This window comes from Monodon monoceros, unplaced genomic scaffold, assembly GCF_005190385.1.
Source record: "Monodon monoceros isolate NGI ecotype Baffin Bay Population unplaced genomic scaffold, NGI_Narwhal_1 Super_Scaffold_18, whole genome shotgun sequence".
NCBI lineage: Eukaryota > Metazoa > Chordata > Mammalia > Artiodactyla > Monodontidae > Monodon > Monodon monoceros.
In genome coordinates this window covers 107,760,376-107,782,564 of record NW_021703774.1, presented here as the reverse complement: position 1 = coordinate 107,782,564, position 22,189 = coordinate 107,760,376, and the positions used below count along the sequence as shown (strand labels likewise).

The window sequence follows — 22,189 nt, the reverse complement described above, 5'->3', positions numbered from 1 at the left end:
TCAAAGGTAATAATTTGAGAATGAGGACAGCAGAGTGAGAGCACATGGCAGATAATCATACCGACAACATATGTCAATCTTTATAAGACTCAACTCAATGGTTTAGATACTTCTCACAAATTCTAGAGTCCAATCCAAGTGGATTATTCCTAGCTTGGGTTTTATCATATTGGAATGCTCTGGAAACAAATAATCCTTCATTCAAATCCTACATTCAGAAAATGTTCTTCCTTTCTCTACTAATACCTCACCTCAAAACTGTTCTACTGCTATCAAATTAATTTAATTTTGTGCCTACAAAGGCTAACAAAGTAAAGGATTAAGCCCTTCTTTAGGCTTAAAATTCTTTAATTTTCTTGATAACCTCAATAGCAAAGCTTTTTAAACTAAATCATCTGTAAAACCTTAAAAAGCTAATTTTCCTTCCTGAAATCTGACACTTCAATTTTAAATACCTAATTTCAGCTTTGAATACATGATGCCTGTTGGTATATCAAGCATTTCATTTTCAGGTGCACTGACAAGCAGAAATACCAACTTTTATTCTCAGTCACAAAGCATAAAGTTCTTCAACTTCTTTTGCAAATATCTGACTCTACCATGATACATTTTGCATTACACAGTTTTGTAAGTCACTTTCAATAAACAATAACTAACATATAGTAAATGCTTACTAAGTACCAGATACTATTCTAAGAACTTTACATCTATTAACTCATTTAAATTTAAGAGCATATGTACCCTACAAATGCTTTAATACTTGAATAGGTTGAAAGAAAATGCACAAAGAAAAAGGTAAGACAAGAATGCACTTTATCTAAACAAAGTTGATGTAGCAACTTACAAATCCATTTCCTGGACACAAAAAAATGTTTGTTTTGTTATTTGAACATTATTAAGTATAAGGAACACATACATCCATGAAAAAGGAATGCTTTCTCAGTCACCATTATGGAAGCTGTTATTGAAAACTAAGAAGCAAACTAAAGATTATGACAAGAACTAGTAAATTGTTATTTAAATGCAAAGGCAACTAATAAATTATATATTTGAAATAAATCATTCAGATATTCTTTTTGAAGCAATTATATTACAGAAAAATCATACTGAAAAATAATTATAATAAATAAATAAGCTTCCTAAGACCAAAATCAAAACAAACAACAATAGGAAAAAGCATACCAGAAGACTACTAAGTATATCAACTTAATACAATGGAAAATATAGACGCTGTTAATAAGCACACAAAAAATATTCCAGTCATCATGATATTAAGCATAACAGATTTTGACGTCAAGTGGCAAAAGAATTTGCAGGTTAATACTCACTTTTTTGTACTTTCTAGAAAATATACACCAGACACAATCCACTATATAATATCAATACATTTCTACTAAAATTAGAATACTCACGTTTGAGATATTTATCTGAATCAAACTGATCTGCTATACCTGCCCTGTAAGTCACTGTGTAAGGTTTAAACTTGAATCTAAAATATTTTTTAAGGTATTCAATCTATATTCTTGAGGCTGTTCAGTGAAAGACAATTCTATAATTCATTGAAATAACTGCATGGGTAACTCAGCTCCTGATGATAAAAGTAGCCATTTTCCTCTCTAGTAAGCAGTGTTCTCCCTTTTTTTCTCAGTCATATGCTATTCTATTCTTTGACAGAACAAAAACAAAACATAGTGTTTTCTACGTGATATGAAAAGTGTTTATTTAGCACAGTGCCTAAAACATAGTAAGCACCACAAAAGGGTTAGCTATACATTATTGTTGATGTTGTTAATCAAGGAAACCAGACATGTATCAAATTCCTACCATATTCCACACATTGCACTATAGGCTTCACAATCAGGCATTTCAACATACATTGCACCAGAGGAGGTTTAAAAAAATACTTATGCCTATACAATACTTAGGAATAAGCTTAACTAAGGACATGAAACTTGTACACTAAAAACTACAGAACAGTGAAAAGAAATCCTAAAAGGGCCAAGTAAATGGAAAGACACCCCACGTTCATGAAATAGAAGACAATACTGATAAAATAGCCACACTTCCCAAAATGACTTACAGATTCAATGCAATCCCTACCAAAATCCCAATGACATTTCTTACAGAAATAGAGAAAACAATCTTAAAATTCATATGGAACTACAAAGGACATCAAAAAGCCAAAACTATTTTGAGAAAGAACAAAGCTGAAGGTAACACACTTCCTAATTTCAAAATATATTACAAACTTATAGTAATTATAATAGCATGATACTGGCATAAGGCTAGACACATAGACCAGTGGAACAAAAGAGAGTCCAGAAATAAACCCACGTAAATATGGTCAACTTATCTTCGACAAGGATTCCAAGCATAAACAATAGGGAAAGGATAGTCCCTTCAACAAATGGTGTTGGGAAAACTGTACATCCACATGCAACAGGATGAAATTGGACCCTATCTTAACACTATATGCAAAAAATCAAAATGGATTAAACACTTAAGTGTAAGACCTGAAACTGTAGACTCCTAGAAGAAAACAAGGGAAATGCTTCATGATAGTGGTCTTGGCAATGATTTCTTGGATATGACACCAAAAGTACAGGCAACAAAAGCAAAGGTAGACAAGTGGGACTACATCAAACTAAAAAGCTTCTGCACAGCAAATGAAACTGTCAAAAGAGTGAAAGGACAACCTACAGAATGGGAGAAAATATTTGCAAACCATATATCTGATAAGGGGTTAATAGTCCTAATATATGAGAAACTCCTTCAACTCAACAGCAAAACAATAAACCAATTAAAAAATGGGCAAAGGAGTTGAATAGACATTTCTCCATAGAAGACCTGCAAATGGTCAACAGGTATATGAAAAGATTCTCAATATCACTAATTATCAGAGAAATGCAAATCAAAACCACAATGAGATATCACCTCACACAATTAGACTGGCTATTATTCAAAAAAAAAAAAGATAACAAGTGTTGGTGAGGATGAGGTGAAACTGGAACCCTCTCACATTGTTGGTGGGAATGTAAAATGGTGCAGGCACTGTGAAAAACAGTATGAAGTTTCCTCAAAAACTTAAAAATAGAACTACCATATGATCCAGCAATCCCATTTCTGAGTATTTATCCAAAATAATTGAAATCATGATTATGAAGAGACATCTGCACTCCCAGGTTCATTCCAAGACATGGAAACAACCTAAATGTCCATCAGTAGATGAATGGATAAATAAAATATGGTGTATGCACACAGTGGAATATTATTAAGCTTTAAAAAAGAAAGAAATCCTGCCATATATGACAATATGGGTGAACCTTGAGGATATTATGTTAAGTGGAATAAACCAGTCACAGAATGACAGATATTGCATAATAACATTTTTATGAGGTGTCTATAATAGTCAAACAAGGAGAAACAGAAAGAAGAATGGCAGTTGCCAGGAGTTGAAGGGAGGGGAATATGAAGAGTTGCTATTCAAAAAATATAAAGTTTCAAAAAAGAAAAAAAAATACTGATGCCTGGGTCCCAGGCCCAAACATTCCAATTTAATTGGTCTGAGATACAGGCTGGGCATTGAAATTTGTTAAAGCTCCCCATATGATTTAGACATACAGAAAAGTTTGAGAACCACTATTTAAATAGATGTGTTGTTTCATTTGATCCTCATAGATTGTTTTATTAGTTCCATTTTACAGATGGGAAAACTGAGATTCAGACATATTCACTAACTTGTCAAAGACTTGGACAGGTCTCCTCAACTCTCAAAACCTTTGAACTATACCACGTTGCCTTCTGAACTGCAAATATGCTAAAGCCATCGGTCTGTTTCTCACAATTTTGAAACCCTGATGAGAAAAAGCCAAATAGTTCCTTTGTAAACCTGCATATTGGGTATGAAAGGGTCCTCCCTATGAATTCTGAACTCTAGTACAGGTTTTGCTTATTTGTTTTTTAAATACAGACCGTGACCTATAGAGGGTCATGAAATCAATTTAGTGAGATTCAATCAGCATTTTTAAATGAAAGAATAGAATAGATGAAAATATAAGAGAGACAGACTGCATTGCATGTAGGAGGAAAAGTAAGTACTGAGTCTTGACATTTTTCTTTCTGGTGGGGGGCAGGGGGAAACGCATGGGTGTGTTTGGGTGTATGTATGCTATGGCAAGAAATAAATTGTTATTTCTTCTTACCATGAGTTGCAGCCAAATATGTTTGAAAAATATCCTAGCTAGAGATAAAAGCATGAGATAAAAAGACGATCCTGAAAATGGTATTCATTTTCTAATTTGCATGCACTTAACCTGTGTTTTTCTCTAATCCTGGAATGTTCTCCTTCACCACCCAACATTCAAGCACAGCTTAGATGCCCTTTCTTTTCCTTCTATCTCTTAGGCAGAATGGTCTGTCCTTCCCATGAACACTGTTACATAATCTACCACATTGTATCATATTTTTAAAGTATTTGATTTAAAGTTCTTTACTGGAAAAGGCAGTGTCTCTCATTCTGAGCAATATGAACAAAACACAGAGCCTGATACATAGTAGAGCTTAATGTGTTTATTTGGGTTTTTTTTAATTAGGTTACAGCAACTCTGCATTATTTTACTCATGAAATTTTGGTGATACAAAATAAAAGTTAAGAATGAATCACATCTTCCATCTTTCTAAGTAATCACAAATATAGTTACTTTAATATCTGGCTTATCGACACCTAGTCTACATGATACCCTTTCTCTGCCAAGGATTACATCAAAGAAGCAGGAAGCCAAACTTTGAAGGTATCTCTATTGCATTAGCCTACATTGTTTATACCAGCCTACTCTCTTATCTATTTTAATACTAAATAGACTTCCAATTTCTGTTTTCATACTTGGTTTTAATTAAACAGATTTACTGAACACTTAGCAAACAAAATACACTAAATAGGTTATGTTTTGTTTCCATTTTACAAATGGTAACGGGGAAAAAAAAACATTTTTACTAAAAGGCAAATCAAAACGAAACAAATAATGATTTATTCTCTCTTAATCTTAAATTCTTAACTCCACCAAACTCTTTTTATCATCTATGTTCATCTAAATAAAGGTATTTTATCATGTCTTTCACATTTCTTAACTTCATTGAAATACTGGCACTATTTGATTATTCAAAGAAAGTATTTTAAAAATATACATTTTATATATATAAATATATATACAAATATGAGGTTTTAATATCTTATATCCCTGATCAGTCAAAAGTCCAATATTATCACAGTGATCTGAATAATTAAGACATTTAACAGATATCATTCACCATATCTAGTAAGCAGTTAATAGAAACTACAGAAATTTAAATAAAACAGAACTCAAATTTATTTAGCATTAGAAGAAAGTAATTTTAAATTATAATAGGATATAAATGAGAATTAAAATTGGAAGAATGCCAGAAAGCATACTCCCTAAAAATCTATTTTAGGAATCCACGTGAAAAATTCTGCCAGTCTTCCTGCAAAGTTAACCTTCAAAATTTCTAGTTACAAACCTTTGCAATCTTAAAATGTGAAGAAGAAAATCACATACCATTCTTTGGTTTCAAATTTTTGGCCCAAATCAAATGGCTTTATTACCTTCTACTTTATGCAGCTTCACGGAACATTATGGGCCCAACTATTAGAATGAACAGCTAGCCATGGCTGGAGCAGACTGGCAGACAGCATCGCTGATTCATCTCAGGAAGAAGCAGGCTGCAGCACCTACAGTTCTGATGATGTCCAAAGAGGGTAAAGTAATGGTCATAAGCCAAGTATTTCCTCTCGGAGCACAGACAGAAGGACTGGAAGTAGACAAAACTCTGAGCTCGCTACATTTGAATTTCAATTTAAATGTAGTTCCTTTGGGCCAGAAAAGGGCAGAGGGGAGGTAAAAGTAATAATTTGCAGAGCTATACTGTGATCCCAAGATTGGACAATTTAAGTATGTTTTTTAGAATACGGTAACGTTTTCCTGTTTCACGTAATTTCATTAACAAGTTATGTGACTATTTCACCTATACTATGCTAAGTATTTAGCTTGTACTTTATAACCTGGAGGTAACCTATAACAAAAAAAATGAATTTCCTATTTTCCTCATTTTTGTCCATTAGAATTTATATAACAACTATCTCACCTACCAAATATATACCTAAACAGTTTAGAGTTAAAATAATAACCCTTCATCTATTATATTATACAATCTGAGACAACTGCTTAAGAAGACCATTAGGATAAAAATGATGCAGACACCAGTCATAGAGACTGAGTTACAAATGTGCCCTGGGGACTATATGCACCAGAGAAGCTTTTCTTTCTCAGCTTCCCAGTCCATTTATCTGGCTCCTCACAGACCAGAATCCACTAATTAGAGGAGATGGACTAAGGGACCCTAAACCAGAACCACATCCAAAACTCAAATGAGACAGATAAGTTATAGTCATAGAAAGAAAGGAAAGGAAAGGAGAGGAGAGGAAAGGAGAGGAGAGGGGAAGGGAGGGGAGGGGAGGGGAGGGGAGGGAAAACGGTAGCCCTCTTATATTTCTCTAGAATGACATCCTGCAGATTTTCCATAATATAGAGAAGAATTGCTCTTTGCCAAAAATTAAACATTCATCTAGTTTTCCTATGAGAAACTGCAAATCTCAACCATGAAAGCAAGACTAATAAATAGGTAGCATAAATCTAATAATTAAATATTTTTATATTTTTATAACTGATTTTTGTAACACATTGTATGACTCATTTTTTAAGGATCAGTTTAAATCAAAATTAAATCAAATTATACAGAAGAGTTTCCAATAAAGCAAGAGGTGTTTTGGTATTTGGAAAAGGAAAACTGAATGAGAATTATAGTTTATTATATTATTATAACATATAATACTATATATTAATAATCATTTATAATTAATAATAGATTATGTTATTTTTATATGTTACAAATAAATAAGCATTTATTTAAACCCCAAAACTCTAATCTGGCAGTGAGGAAAATAAAAATTTCTAATATGATGGAAATTTGGCTACGTTATAATCAAATTAGTTGCTTAGAATTTGAAAACAATCATTGAGGCTAGGATATATAATTGAGTCTAATTCATTCTTTAGCACATGTTAAAAGTACCTAACTGACTCCAAACCTAAGATCATGACCTTCCCATTGATTTAGTCTGGACAAGAAGGATGGGCCCTCCTTTCTCTTGTGGGCCCTGGGAAGCAGAGAGGAGCCCGTGCTCTAGCTTCAGCTGCCTGCAGACATCACAGTGAATCTGAGTTAGTCCACCGTGGGCAGCCCCAGAAGGCTTTAAATGATGTGGAAAATGTGTACAGATTGTAGGACTTACTTAAGGCAAATTCACAAGGGATTACTAATGAAAGAAAATTAGACTCAAATGCTCAAAAGATTTTTAAAAATCAAATACCCATTACGTTGATCTGATAGCTGACTTTAAAAGACTACTGCTAAGGAAGCAAACCAACCTAAAATGCTCATGCAATTACTACAAACTAATTTTACTCCTCTATTCAAAAAAGTCTGAGGCCTAATTCAACTTTTGCTAGGTGAGAATTTTCCAAACCCCAACAATTTTGTTTTCACTTTCTCTCGAAAGAAACTTAACTGATGGTTTAAAAAACACTCCAGAAAAAATATTTTGGTCTGAAGAAAAAAATTACACTTCTCTGCAAGAGAGGCGGAAGTGGTAATTCCAACTATTTTATCTCTACCTAAAACTGTTCTAGCTGAAATGGGCATTTGGAGCCACATTCCATGTCATAAATTTAGGACTTCCAACACCTACTCTTCTGTGTGTTGGAACAAATGCAAAATTGATTTTGGAGGAGATTTAAACCTGTCTAAGATCATTACTTTAGCCCATTTGCTGCAGAGGAGCTGTGGCCTTCTATTTAGCTACATATATTTGGTAAAGTCCTCCTATTACTCGGTCCAGCTGACTCTCAAATCATGGAATTCTTTACTTGACTGAAAAGAAATAATAGCAGGTAATTCTTAGGGAGCAAAACCTCAAACAGATTGCTCCTTAACATCTCAGCTAAGAATAATAATATGTATGAAGGAATTCCTAAAAGATATGCAGAATTTTCTTTGAGATACTGTAACATCCATTCCTAGATTAAGCCAGATCATCAGAGAGCTACATACCTGGACCACACTACACTGTTGGTCACAGCCACCCTATAACAGAAGAATAGTTATCATTTATTGAGCACAGACTACAATCTTCACCTATATCACAATGCTCTCAAGGTAGATATTACTCTCATGTTAGAGAAGAAAATAATCAGATCTTTGGAGGTTACTTCCCCCCAAAACACAGATCCACATCATGGGCCCATTGAAGGACATTATAAAAAATAGCCCAAAATATCCTACTGAATTCCACTGTAAGGATGTTGAAGACATTTTGCATTACACTATACTGAATTCACTTTAAAAGAAACTGTAGCATAAATTTCACTTTGGATTCTACATAGTAACAACTTTGTTCCTCTTAGGCAATTGGTTTGTTTTTCTCTTTGATTAGTTTTTCAATTAATCATTAAACTTTCTATGTATGTCCCTTTTTGCCTGGAAGTTAGAAAACTTGAATTAAATGTGTGCCCAGCTCTCAGTGCTTTGCGACCACCTAGAGGGGTGGGATAAGGAGGGTGGGAGGGAGATGCAAGAGGGAGGGGATATGGTGAGATATGTATGCATATAGTTGATTCACGTTGTTATACAGCAGAAACTAACACAACACTGTAAAGCAATTATACTCCAATAAAGATGTTTAAAAAAAAAAGCGTGTCCAGCTCTAATAAACATGCAGGATTTCGTAACATGGATTTTGTGAGCTAATGTCTCCCCTAGCTCATTTCATCTTATTTTTTCCCTCACTGATATTCTAAGATTTTTTTTATTTATTTATTTATTTTTTTTGCGGTACTTGGGCCTCTCACTGTTGTGACCCCTCCCGCTGCAGAGCACAGGCTCCGGACTCGCAGGCTTAGCGGCCATGGCTCACGGGCCCAGCCGCTCTGTGGCATGTGGGATTCTCCCGGACCGTGGCACGCACCCGTGTCCCCCGCATCGGCAGGCGGGTTCTCAACCACTGCGCCACCAGGGAAGCCCCCTAAGATTTTTTTATCATCTCATCTTGCATGTTCATTCTATTACAAACTAGGTATCTTCAAATGGTATTACCAAAATCTTATAAAAAATCTACAAGGTGTACATTTTACTACATACAAATTATACTTCAATGAAGTACTAGGGAAAAATACAAAAGAAAAGCCATTTACAATAATCAAAATCAAAAGACAGTAATGTAAATATTTCTTGTACTATCTTTTAGTCAATTCTTGGTAAAACATTCTAAATTACTTCATCCTTGCATAAGTTATAACTGAATTAATATTTCTTTTATAATTTGTAACTTAAAATATAGTTATATGTCTATATAAGACATTTGTTAAAGTTAGGGTGGAGATAATTTTGAGGGATTTCATTTTGTAAAGATTACATTATGGACTTCTATTGGTCTATTTATCGTATTTTTTCCTAAGAGATTAGCATACATATCAATGAATTGATGTGGAGGAAAAAGCATCTTTTTGTGAAATAAAAATACTAGCGGAGAAAGAGGAAAATGTGCACGTGTAACAACTTGTTTAAACCAATGCCAAGTGTGAGATGCATATACCCATGACTCTGGCTTCACTTTTCTCCTTGCCTTGGTCATCTTAGTAGTGCTTCTCAAACTTTTGGTGCTGGAACTCTTTATGCTCTTTCAGTTTTGTTGAGCTTTGTTTTTGTGGGTCATATCTATCAATATTCACCTTATTAGAAAGTAAAACTGATAAATGTTTAAAATACTTATTCATTCATTTTAAAATAACAATAATAAAACCATTACATGTTAACAAAAACATACTGTATTAAAAAATAACTATAGTTTTTTTAAAAAGGAATGAGTAACATAGTTTTGTACTCTTTCAAATTCCTCTAATATCTTTCTTCAAGAAAATAGATTCTCATACCTCTTTCTGCATTCATTTTGATAAGTTCTTCTGGTTGAAATATATGGAAAAAATTGGCCTCACAGAGATATGTAGTTGGAAAAAGGAGTATTTTAATACCCTTCTCAGGTTATTATAGATATTTGAATTTAATACAACACCCAAACTCAACAAGTGGTAGTTTCTTAGTACCACATGAGGCCAGTAATATTCTAACAACCAAAACCAAATAAAGGAAGCACAACAAAAAGGAAACTACAACCAATATCTCTCCTGAAATTAATAGCAAAAAATATTTAACAATGTTGGCAAATTGAATACTACAATAAGCATGTATATGTATGTGTGTTTGTATGTGTGTATGTATGTGTGTGTCATGTATACATGACCAAATGGGATTTATTCCATGTATGCAAGGCTGATTCAATATTAAAAAAATTAATCAATATAATCCACCATATCAATAGGCTAAGGGAAAAATCATATGTCCATAACAATTGTTGCAGAAAAAGCATTTGATGTAATTTGATATCCATTCAGGATAAAAAGTCGCAGTACACTAGGAACAGAGGGGGGAACCACCTCAACCTAATAAAGAACATCTACAAAAAAACATACAGCTAACATCATACTTAATTGTAAAAGACAGAATAATTTTTCTCTAATATTGGGAAGAAGACAAGGACGTCCACTCTCACCATTCAAATTATTTAGCACAATACTAGAAGTTCTAGCCATTGCAACAAGGCAAGAAAAATAAATTAAAGGCATACAGATTGAAAAGAAATTGTTTCAGTTTGCAAATGACACGACTGTCTACATTAAAAAAAAAATCAAAGGACCTACAGTCCTAGATCCAAAATGTGAGTTCAATGAGGTTTCAGGATACAGGACCAACACAAAAACCAATTGCATTTCTATATATTGACAGCAAAGAAATGGAAACAAAAATTTTTTAATGCAGTATCATTTACAGTTGCCCCAAAGAATATGAAATACTTAAGTATAAATCTAGCAAAACATGTGCAAGATATGTGTAATTAAAATTATGATATTTTGATAAAAGAAATCAAGGGAGATGTAAATACCTGGAGACACATATCATGTTCACAGATTGGAAGAATCAATGTAGTAAAGATGTTAATTCTGGACTTCCCTGGTGGTGCAGTGGTTAAGAATCTGCCTGCCAATGCAGGGGACATGGGTTCAAGCCCTGGTCTGGGAAGATCCCACATACCATGGAGCAACTAAGCCCACGGGCCACGACTACCATACCCCCGTGCCACAACTACTGAAGCCGGCGTGCTTAGAGCCCATGCTCCACAACAAGAGAAGCCACTGCAATGAGAAGCCCTAGCACTGCAACAAAGAGTAGCCCCTGCTTGCCACAACTAGAGAAAGCCAACGCACAGCAACAAAGACCCAATGCAGCCAAAAATTAATTAATTAATTTTTTAAAAATATTAATTCTCCCTAACTTAATGTACAGGATTAACATAATTCCTATTAACATATTAGTTAAGTTATAGCAACAAAATTCTTCATTAAACAGATTAAAACATGGATCTTCCAAAAAGAAAAAGTTAATCAAAATTAAGTTTAATTTGTTAAATAACTACACCGGGCATCATAATTGCAAAGTCTCAAAAAATCTCATGGACTTCAAAGAATAAAGAGGAAAATAATAAACAGCAACTTGAAACAATTCTATCAATACATTTTTAAACTGCTAAAAATAATCATTGCTACACAGGCAATAAAAGCAAAACTACACAAATGGGACTACATTAAACAAAATTTTTGTGTACATCAAAGAACACAATCAATAGAGTGAAAAGGCAACCTATGGAGTGGGAGAAAATCACTTATCTGATATAAAGAATTCCAACAACTCAACAACAAAAAAATCAAATAACCAGATTTAAAAATGGGGAAAGGGACTTCTTTGGTGGCGCAGTGGTTGAGAGTCCGCCTGCCGATGCAGGGGACACGGGTTCATGCCCCGGTCCGGGAAGATCCCACATGCCGCGGAGTGTTTGGGCCCGTGAGCCATGGCCGCTGAGCCTGCACGTCAGGAGCCTGTGCTCCGCAACGGGAGAGGCCACAACAGTGAGAGGCCCGCGTACCGCAAAAAAAAAACAAAAACAAAAAAACAGTTGTTTGACTGGTTTAGAGTAAAAATGGGGAAAGGACTTGCATAGACATTTCTCCAAAGATGATATAACAACAATCCCATTTCTAGCTATATATCAAAAAGAACTGAAAGCAGGGTATTGGAGAGATATTTGCACACCTATGTTCATAACGGCACTATTCTCAATAGCAAAGATGTGGAAGCAACCCAAATATACATCAACAGATGAATGGATAAACAAAATGTGGTGTATATACAATGGAATATTACTTGGCTTTAAAAAGGAAGGAAATCCTGTCATATGCTACAACATGGATAAACCTTAGGGCATTTTATTAAGTGAAATAAACCAGTCACAAAAAGACAAATACTGTATGATTCCATTTATATTAAGGTATCTAAACTACTAAAACTCATAGAAACAGAAAGTAGAATGGTGGTTACCAGAGACCTGGGGGAAGGGGAAAGGGGAGTTGTTTAATGGGTATAAAATTTCAGATTTGCAAGATGAGAAAGATCTAGGGATCTATTTCACAACAATGTAAATATATTTAACACTACTGAACCATACACTTAAAAATGGTTAACATGGTAAATTTTATGTTATGTGTTTTTATCACGATAAAAAATACAAAACGTTAACTGAAAGAAAAAATTGTTGCATTTGTGGAATGCCTACAAAATATCAGAAATCACCCAAATAATTACATAAATCACAGTATTTTTACACTACTCTGGACTCTTTTCTTCCAGAAAACATGAATATCACTTGCATATTACCATAATATGTATAGTTATACCAAGGGGAGAAAAACTCTTGGATTACTATTATGTAATTTTACTTGGAGATCTAAATATCTATATTCATAGGTATTGCTGAGTGTATTTGTTTAATTTTGTTCTCAGTAGAAGCTATACTTTAGGACCTTCACTTCATCCTATATTTATTATTCTGGTTCCTTATGAATTCAAAAACAAAATTCACAGATATGCTTTCAAGCACATTAAGGAAGTAAATAGGCCATATTATAACTAATGAAAAATACATTTAACTTTTAATTCCTTAGTCAAGGATGAAAATAGCTCTCAACACATACCCAAGATACATTTGTTTGTTTGTTTTTGTTTTTGTTTTTTGCAGTACGCAGGCCTCTCACTGTTGTGGTCTCTCCCGTTGCGGAGCACAGGCTCCTGAGCCGTGCAGGCTCACGGGCCCAGCCGCTCCGCGGTATGTGGGATCTTCCCGGACCGGGGCACGAACCCGTGTCCCCTGTATTGGCAGGCGGACTCTCAACCACTGCGCCATCAGGGAAGCCCCAAGATACATTTTTAAAAGAGAAAATGCCTCCTATTCCAAAATGACAACCTCCTAACATATGTAGCAGCAAACTTTTCTTTCTGCCAGAAATGCCCATTTGGCACTGATTTCTGACAAGTGAAAAAGTTTTCCACATATGTATAGTCCACTTGATTTTAAGAAGCACTGATCCCTCCCTTTAAAACTTTCCTGAATATTAAAATGTATGTTTTCCTTTAATTTTTGCAGCAAATTCCAGAAATAACTTGTTTAAATTTTCCAAAAATAATGGATTGAAGTATGTGTGTGTTGACTAAGGGTGAAACTGACATGGACTAAAGTAGACATCAGAGATTAGGAAAAAGTATTCAATGGATTTGACGAGTTTTTTTTTTTTCTCAAAATACTGTAAAAGTAGTAAAACCATTAAAACTATCTAATAAATGAATGAAGGTCATCCCCTTGTTTACATATAACAGTAAATAGTAGCACCTATTATCAAAATTAGTATAAAAGGGGCAGCTGTAGACCAATTTCTAATCCTATGATGATTCGGCATGCATTTTGCCTGTTTTGTTTTTTTTTTTCCCTCTGCCTAGCTCGATTTTTCACATCATTAAAACAGAGGAAGTAATATCTGTCAATCTTTAGGATTCTAGATTGAGAGATGTAAGTAATTAAATACAACATTATCATCTTGGATGTGATCAAACCTACAGCTAAATGAAAATGTCTCCATCTGGTTTCATGTGAACTAAACTGATTGTAGAAAGTGTTCAATTTCTATCTTTCCTCTCCATAGAGTAGCTAGCACATATTTGTTTGGGTAACTGCAGACAGACCGATTCTAAATATAAACTGAGACGTGTGCTAAAATTACTGTCCTGATTTTTCAGCAATCACTATGAATGTCACACATGATTACAGATTTTATTTATTAAATACCTGGAAAAATATATTTTAAATAATAGCAATGACAAAATTACACATGAAAATCTTCCCATCAAATGCAATGATGCAAATTAAATCCACAGTTCCTAACTTTTCCTACCAATACACCACACATACAACCATTCATATCACAAAGCCAGTCAAACACAGTACTAGAATCACATCAATTAGATTTTACACAAATTTTAAGTGGGCTCTCTTCTCTTACAAAAGAAAGTACTACCTTAAATGAGAAGTATACCTAAACAGCCCTAAAATTCTAATCCAGCAAAGAGCATAGAAATAATCTTGAAGCTGCTGCCTGGATTACTGCTGATCCATCTTCCAAATCTACAAATGTTCACTTTACTTTAAAAAGTCAACTTCACTGCAAATAAGCTCACAGAGGAGGGAGGAGAATTTTTATGAAAACAAGCTACTGCCACCTTGCTGAATTAGATGTGTCACCAGTTCAGACTTTGCAAAGTAGTGGGTAAAAGAGATAGAAATGTTCAAAATAATCTTTTATCAAACATAATGTTCCATTTCACATAGCTACGCAGAACAAAAATAACACAGAAGTTTGGAAGCTCAGGTGCCATAACACAATTTAGAAAAACCAAACAATGTGGACAGTTCAGCATGCCCATTGGACCAAAAATATCATCAATTTCAAAAGGAGTAATCAGCCCCAGGGGAGACGCAGTGACCACTTGACCACCTAACTCTAAACCTTCAAAGAAGTCAAAGAAACACAGGCCAACTAGTTGCTTACAAGTAAGAAGTGAAAGAAAAAATAGAAAATTGGATTTATCACTCAACTCCCAGAGCCTAAACAATCCCAACACCTTGGCTTTGTCAACTATCGTGTGTACCATGGGTGGGAACGTGTCAGGTAAATGTCAAATGGGAACTAACGAAATAAGGGTAGTGGAGAATAAATAATAATAATAAATAATTTAAGTTTTTAGCTTTAACTTAACCCTAGGGAAAACTGTTGACTAAGCCCAGTTGAACTTTGACAAATAATGCCTGGGAGGAATGGAAATAGACTTACCACCTTCTAATAGCTTAAGCAAACTGTTTTAAATAGTAGGTCCCAACTAAGCACACAACAAATTCTGCCCAGAATATTACTCAGCCTACCTCAGTGCCCAATTTCCACCAGAAATCATCTGTCAGGTCCTAAAAAGACGGGGCCTATTTTTGGTTTGTAAAGTGATGCTTCAGTTTTCATTGTTTCCTTTCACATCTTCCCAAACTGATGATATATTCCAAGTGCCTGCCTCTCTGCTAACTACTTGTGCCCTCGAGGCGCTTTTGTATCCCTAACTCCCCTTCCACTGGTTCTCAGAGACACTTCATGGCCTCCCTGCCTCAGTGGCTCCCTGGCCTCAAATTCCAAGGAGAATGGGGGTGGGATCCAGAGGAAACCCAGGTGAGAGCCTGGGGAAGCAAGGCAGAGGCCTGGCCAATGTACCTGTCCAAGGAGGTAGCGTCATGTAACCCTACAACTGGTGGGACACTGAAGCACACTGTCTCTCCTCAATGAGGGGAATTTCCTCTGGTCGAGAAATACTGGGAACGAGAGGAGGGGACACCCGAATGCCGGCAGGGGATGTTGGAAACCTTAGGCGACTCCCCAGCGGCTGCTGTTCTCAAAGGCCATCTCTGGCAATGTACACGGGGGAGAGGGGGAGAGTCTTCAATGTCCACCAGACACTCTTGCACCTTGTAACCTGGGTTTCTGCTGAGAACTGAAAGAGGTCTGGAATTCCTGCGCTTACCTATGTGGATTCTCCAAATTAGAACGCGATAGTGAGTTCATAAGCCTTGCACTGCCGGGGTACTGCAGCTGAGGCCTGGGAACCTGATACAGAAGGGTGGAAGGAGTTTGAAAGAGACAGATATTGTGTGGAGGATAGGGGTGGATTCCTGAGGGAAGGGCATGGTAAAGGAGAGAGTTGACGTCCACAAATACAACACCAGTACCAGAAAGTAGTCTATCACACAAGCCCCTTCTCTGGCTACAAACTCTTGCTCACTCTCACCAAACCTGTCCTCCATTATTTACATCTTCTCTCTTCAGTGGCCCCAACTGCCTGCCTTTCTCCCAGTATCCATGATTTAACTAATCTTTCAAATCAAAAGACAAGTTTGCCTGAAATAGTATAATCTGAGGAGTCACAGACAGGAGTGTTATTAATTATTAACATGCAAATATCCTGTACTTAATATGCTAATGCTCCAAAGAAAACATACAGAATCCAGTAGAGTTTTAAAACTTGCATAAAATTTAGTCAAAGTAAGCATCACAAAAAAAATCTGTAACTATGTGTAGTAATGGATGTTAACTAGACTTACTGTGGTGATCATTTTGCAATATATACAAGTATTAAATCATTACGTTATATACCCAAAACTAATAAAATGTTATATACCAATTATAGCTCAATTTTTTAAAAAAAAAGTCAAACAAGAACTCATACCTTTTAACCCAGAACTTTTATTTCTGAGACTCTATCCTAAGGAACTAATTTCTAAAATTTAGAAAAGAGCTTATGAACAAAGATGTTCATCACAGTGTTGTTTATTATACAGTGACTATGTATTTGTATAACAGATTCACTTTGCTGTATACCTGAAACTAACACAACATTGTAAATCAATTATACTGCAATAAATTTTTTAAAAAAATACAGTGACAATGAGGAGTGATTAGGAATTTATGGCACATCTACCTCATGGAAAATTATGTAGGCATTTTAAATGTTCACTGTCAAATTGTAATTAAGTGAAAATTACTGTTATAAAATTTATAGTAAAAATGTATAAAAAGTAATATACACAGCATGATTAAAACTATGTGTGGAAAAAAGAGTGGAAGGAAACACATCAGTATGTTAATAGTGGTTGTCTTTAGTTAGTAAGATTACGGTGATTTTTTTAATATATTCTTAGTTTCCAAATTGTTTGTAATACTATAATGAAAGGGGGAAAGCTTTTAAAAAGGCAAACCTCCTTGGAAGAGGAAAAATCTTACTTGCATAGAAAACTTTCTGGGTTAGTACTTTTAATATTAGTACCCAGGAAATGTAACATTTTCTCAAACGGTACTTGGAACAAGGAATATGGAGCAAGACAAGCCAAAGAGAAACTTGGCTTGCTCAGTGACCTACACTAGTTCCCTATGATTACCCAATAAGGAGCAGATTTCACTGCCTGATACGCAAGGTTCTTCATAGTTTGTCACCATGCATCCAAACAGTACATGACCACTTCTCTGCTGAACTTCTTCCTCTGGCTTTCTCTTTCCTACTAAAAGCCTTCCCATCTCTCAGAGAGTGATTTAATACACTTCCATCCATGAAGACTTTCCTGATCCTCTTATGGCCCTAGCCATTACTATTTCTCCTTCTTCTTAAGGTGTTCATATGGCACTTAAGTCTGCACTACATTTTTCCGGTATTAAGCCAATTCTACCTATTTGGTTAATTGCTCATACGTAGGTAAATATTTTCCCAGCTAGACTTTTAGTTTCCCCGGCTAGATTTTTAGAATTTAGATGGTCTGCAGATAGTAGTCATTTGACAAACACACACACACACACACACACACACACACACACAAAGGGAAGAGAGAGAGAGAATACAGTTCCAAAGCCAAGTTGGTATTATATTCATACTCAGTGATGTTATCTAAATAAAGTGTATTGCATCTGTTTTAAAATGCTCCTACTGACCCTCCAACGCTAGAACATGCACTTTCCTTTTTTTTTTAAATAGCAGTGGGATTGTATTTTTGCTTATTCATTTATACCAATTCTGCTGTCTCCTTTGGGATTAAACAGATTGGACCACAAGAGGCCTCACTGAGGTCAGGGTATGGTCTATAGCCATATAAAGAACAAAAAGAAATGACCTCCTAGAAATCAAACTTAAGACTCATCTCAAGACCCTACTTCTCTTAACAGCCTTGTCTGAACAACAAATGTAAATTTGTGCCTCCATTTTATCCCTTTAGTCTATCAATATCCTCATCAACTCAAAAAAGAATTCTCCAATGCAAATGGTTAAATACTTTAGAAATGATGGACTAAGGTGACTATGATCCTATCTGCCCTCATATACTAGTCCAGTACTTGGAGATAATGAGCATTTGTACTATAGCAACCTGCTTCCTGAAACATCAACAAGAGTTGCATATCTTAAGAGAAAATACATAAATCGTAAATGAAAGCAAATCAAATGGCCAAGCAAGGAACAAAGAAAAACCTAGCATCCATTATTTTTATAGAAAGAGCATACAAGGTCAATATAACTGTTGACTCTGAAGGGCAGGGTAAAAACAAATCAATACAGTTTCCCACTATACAGAGCTACACTTTGCTACAACACATGTTTTGTGTAAGAGTCAATGCTTGTCCAGATTCCACCACTAGCTAGCTGTGTAATCTTGAACCTTCTCTGTATTTCAGTTCCTTCATCTGTAAAATGGAGCTATCACCTGCTATGCCAAAGCACAAAGCATTCACCATCTATCACTGCCAAAAATATTTTGAACAGCTCCTGTTATGACCTAGCTCTCCTATGCAGTGTGGTCCAGATACTACATTTTGGCATATGCTTTCTAAGAAAATAGTATATTTTTTCATATAATTCAAAGAATGCTCCTACTTTTATACTAAAAGAATGATAATTCCATACACAGGAAGTTTACAGGTTGTTGCTGTTGTTTGAGATTACTTCTATGAAAATTAATACTATGTTTAATATGTAATAAATCATATACTTGTACATATAACTTGGACACACTTGGATACACAACTCCTTAATACAGTGGAACGTTCGTGGGCTTTGGGATCAGGGCATCTCATATCCAAATACCTATGCTGTGACCTTGAGCACGTAATTTAACTTCCCCGCTCTTCACTTTGTACATTTGGTTCTGAGTTGTTGTCATGATTTAATGAAATTATTTATATATATATATGTATGTATACATAAAGTGCCTAGGCTCTGAAAGTATTATTTCCTACCTCCCTTAAATCTTTTCCTACTATGTCAAGACCAATCAAACCCACTCTGAATACAAGACAGCTTGGATACAGCATCTTTCTCACACGTTAGCGGGGGATGCAACGCGATGTCAAGTTGCACGAATGATGGCACGAAATGGGCATCCAACCGAGGAAGAAGTAGAGAAAATGACAGGTGTAGAAAAGGGCCCTAGACTTCACTCGCCTGTGCGAAAAAGACACACTGAATACTGCACCGCACACTCACGGAGGTCTGTACCGTGATGTGGGAAAAGGACAGAATCACAGAACAAGCCAGCAGGGAGCCTCCCAGCTCCCCGCACCCGACCTCGCCCACTGGGGTCGTTCATCTGGAACCCAAAAGCTGAGGAGAGAGCAGCAACTGACCTCGCCCCCCCCCACCCTCCCCCATTCTGCCCAAATCTCTCAGGGCGCGAATGGTGCTGAATCATTAGCACCAACAGCAGCAGCTCCCCGTGCCGCTGCTCTCGCGGGGGCCAGTGTCCCCGGAGCAGTGACCGTCCGGGCGGGGGCCGACACCTCGGGGGCGTGGGGACAGGGAAAGGGGGTCAGGGAGGATCGGGGCAGCAGGTACTCACCGGGGTAAGGAAATCCCAGCCCGGGTCCTCGCCTCCGGGCTGCGGACGGTCCCTCCACGGCTCCCGCGCACCTCGGCTTCCCACCGCAGCTGCCCCGGGCCCGGCAGCCCGCGCTGAATATCGGCTGCTCCCCTCCGCCCGCCCACCCACCCACCCACCGCCCGCGGCAGCCACAGCTCTGGGCGCCGGCGCTCGACCCGGAGCAGCTGGAACAGGGGTCGCTGCCAAAGGGGTGGTGGCTACCGATGGGCCAAACCATTCGCGGGCGGCGACCGGGGGTGCGCGACGTGCGCGGCGGAGCGGGAGCGAGGGCGCCGGGGCCGGCGACGGTTGGGAGGAACCAAGGACGAGGGGGCTCCTCAGCACCCCGCCCCGCTCCGGGACGGCTACGGGCGGGAAGGGCCAACCGAGGAGCGTCCGCTTTTCCCTACTGACGACTGAGAAGGTGCTTTAGCTTTTCTGGCCCCCCTCCCGGTTTGCTTTGGTCCCGCTCTGGGTTCTTTTAGAAGCCAGCAAACAGAAGACCTAGCAACGCGGGCGCCTGGGCGGTGTCCCCTCCTAAGGAGATATGAAAGGGCGCTGGCCCGGAGCCCTGCCTCCGTGCCCCTGCTGCTCCAGCGCGGGCCCCGGGGGCGCCAGTCCTGTTGCAGAGCTCACCACTGATGTATTACCACCAAACCAGAGCGGGCCGTCTGGAGCCCTTGAAGGGACTCTTAGATCTTTTATCCAAGCATCTCTGTGGAGCAAAAAATAAAAGGGTATTTATCCAAAGCCAGCTTGAAAGTTACAAAATAAAATCAAGTGGTGCCCCCATCCTGTAGGTGCTTTGTAGTTACGGAGAAGTGAGCGACAGTTTGATATCCGTTTTCCTTTCCTCCGCAAAGGTTGAACCACAGCAGATGGAAAATGTAGATTTAGGAAACCGCTTTAACATATAGATCTATACAAGATGATTAAAGAAATGCACAACTATTTGAGGGTCATTGTTCACCATTTTACAGATTAGTGTCTTGGGAAGGGAGGGAATCGTGTCTTCATATGAAGTGAACTTTATGTAACTGGAAAGAGACGCCCCACACGTGACATCCCTTAGACTTTAGTGAAAGCACTTTTGTGGTCCCTGCCCCTGACACAACCAGGCTGAAACAAGTTCCTGTCAGACCATGGTGGAGATGGAGACAAGTGTATTGTTCTCCTTATAGAAAGAAAAAAAAACAGAGTTGGCAACTACCTATAAAATATGATTTAAGGGAGACCAAAAAAAGGCCCACCAGATTCTTCTCAATATGAAATTCCACAGTTAAAAGCCGTTTTCTCTGGATTAAGGCTTTGTTCTCTTTTGAGTAAATTAACAAGACTGTTTAACATAAATTGAGTACCAGCTATGGACCAAACACGGGGCATGAGGGATTTTAGTTTCCCAACCAGGGATCAACCTGTGGCCCCTGCAGTGGAAGCATGCGGTCTTAACCACGGGACTGCCAGGGAAGTCCCCATATAGCTGCTATTTTTAAAAAAGAGAAACTGGCCTCAGAGTTTGTTGTGCTGGGTTCACATATCATAGAATGAGTGGCAGACCAGGCATTGCAACCTGGAGTTTTTGACTAACGCCTTTCCAATAGAATGCCTCTGGGAAACACAGGCCAAGCCTTATCACACCCATGATTGGCACTTGAACATGAGTTTGTTTATCCTTCCCTTGTGCAAGCTAGGTTTCATTGTGGAGAAAGGAACACTTCAGTATCTAAGTTGGACGTCACCCTGAGATTAGGAATAAGGATCAGAAAGAAGAAGCTGGACTTCATCCAGAACTAGACTGAAAACATCTATTTCAAAAACTCATGATTAAAGTCATGTGAAGGTGAGGAGGAATTCTTCACTATTTTTTTGTTAATCACTATATGGCACTTTACACAACACTTAAACAATTGTTACTCTATTACACTTTACGCTATCATTCTTCCAATCCCAGGTAGGAGAAAGAGTTTTTTAATGAGCCTAATGTCATTATATACCTCCTTATATACCTTACTAGAATTTAAAGAAGTTAACAGGGCATTAACAACTTTCATATCACCTTAAAGAAGCTTTCTGAAAATTAAGAAATTAAATTGTTAACCTTATGTTGTGCCATTGTTATGATGTTAACTT

The 22,189-nt window shown here is 37.1% G+C and overlaps 1 protein-coding gene across 1 annotated transcript in view; it reads right to left on the bottom strand.

Moving 5' to 3' along the window:
* Window positions 1-20,154, bottom strand: part of TTLL7 (tubulin tyrosine ligase like 7) — a 157,742-nt gene extending 137,588 nt beyond the window's left edge. The window contains exon 1 of the mRNA XM_029230210.1: window positions 20,039-20,154. The gene's annotated coding sequence lies outside the window, so the exon portion shown is untranslated. The remainder of the gene's footprint in view (window positions 1-20,038) is intronic.
* Between the last annotated feature and the right edge of the window lie 2,035 nt (window positions 20,155-22,189).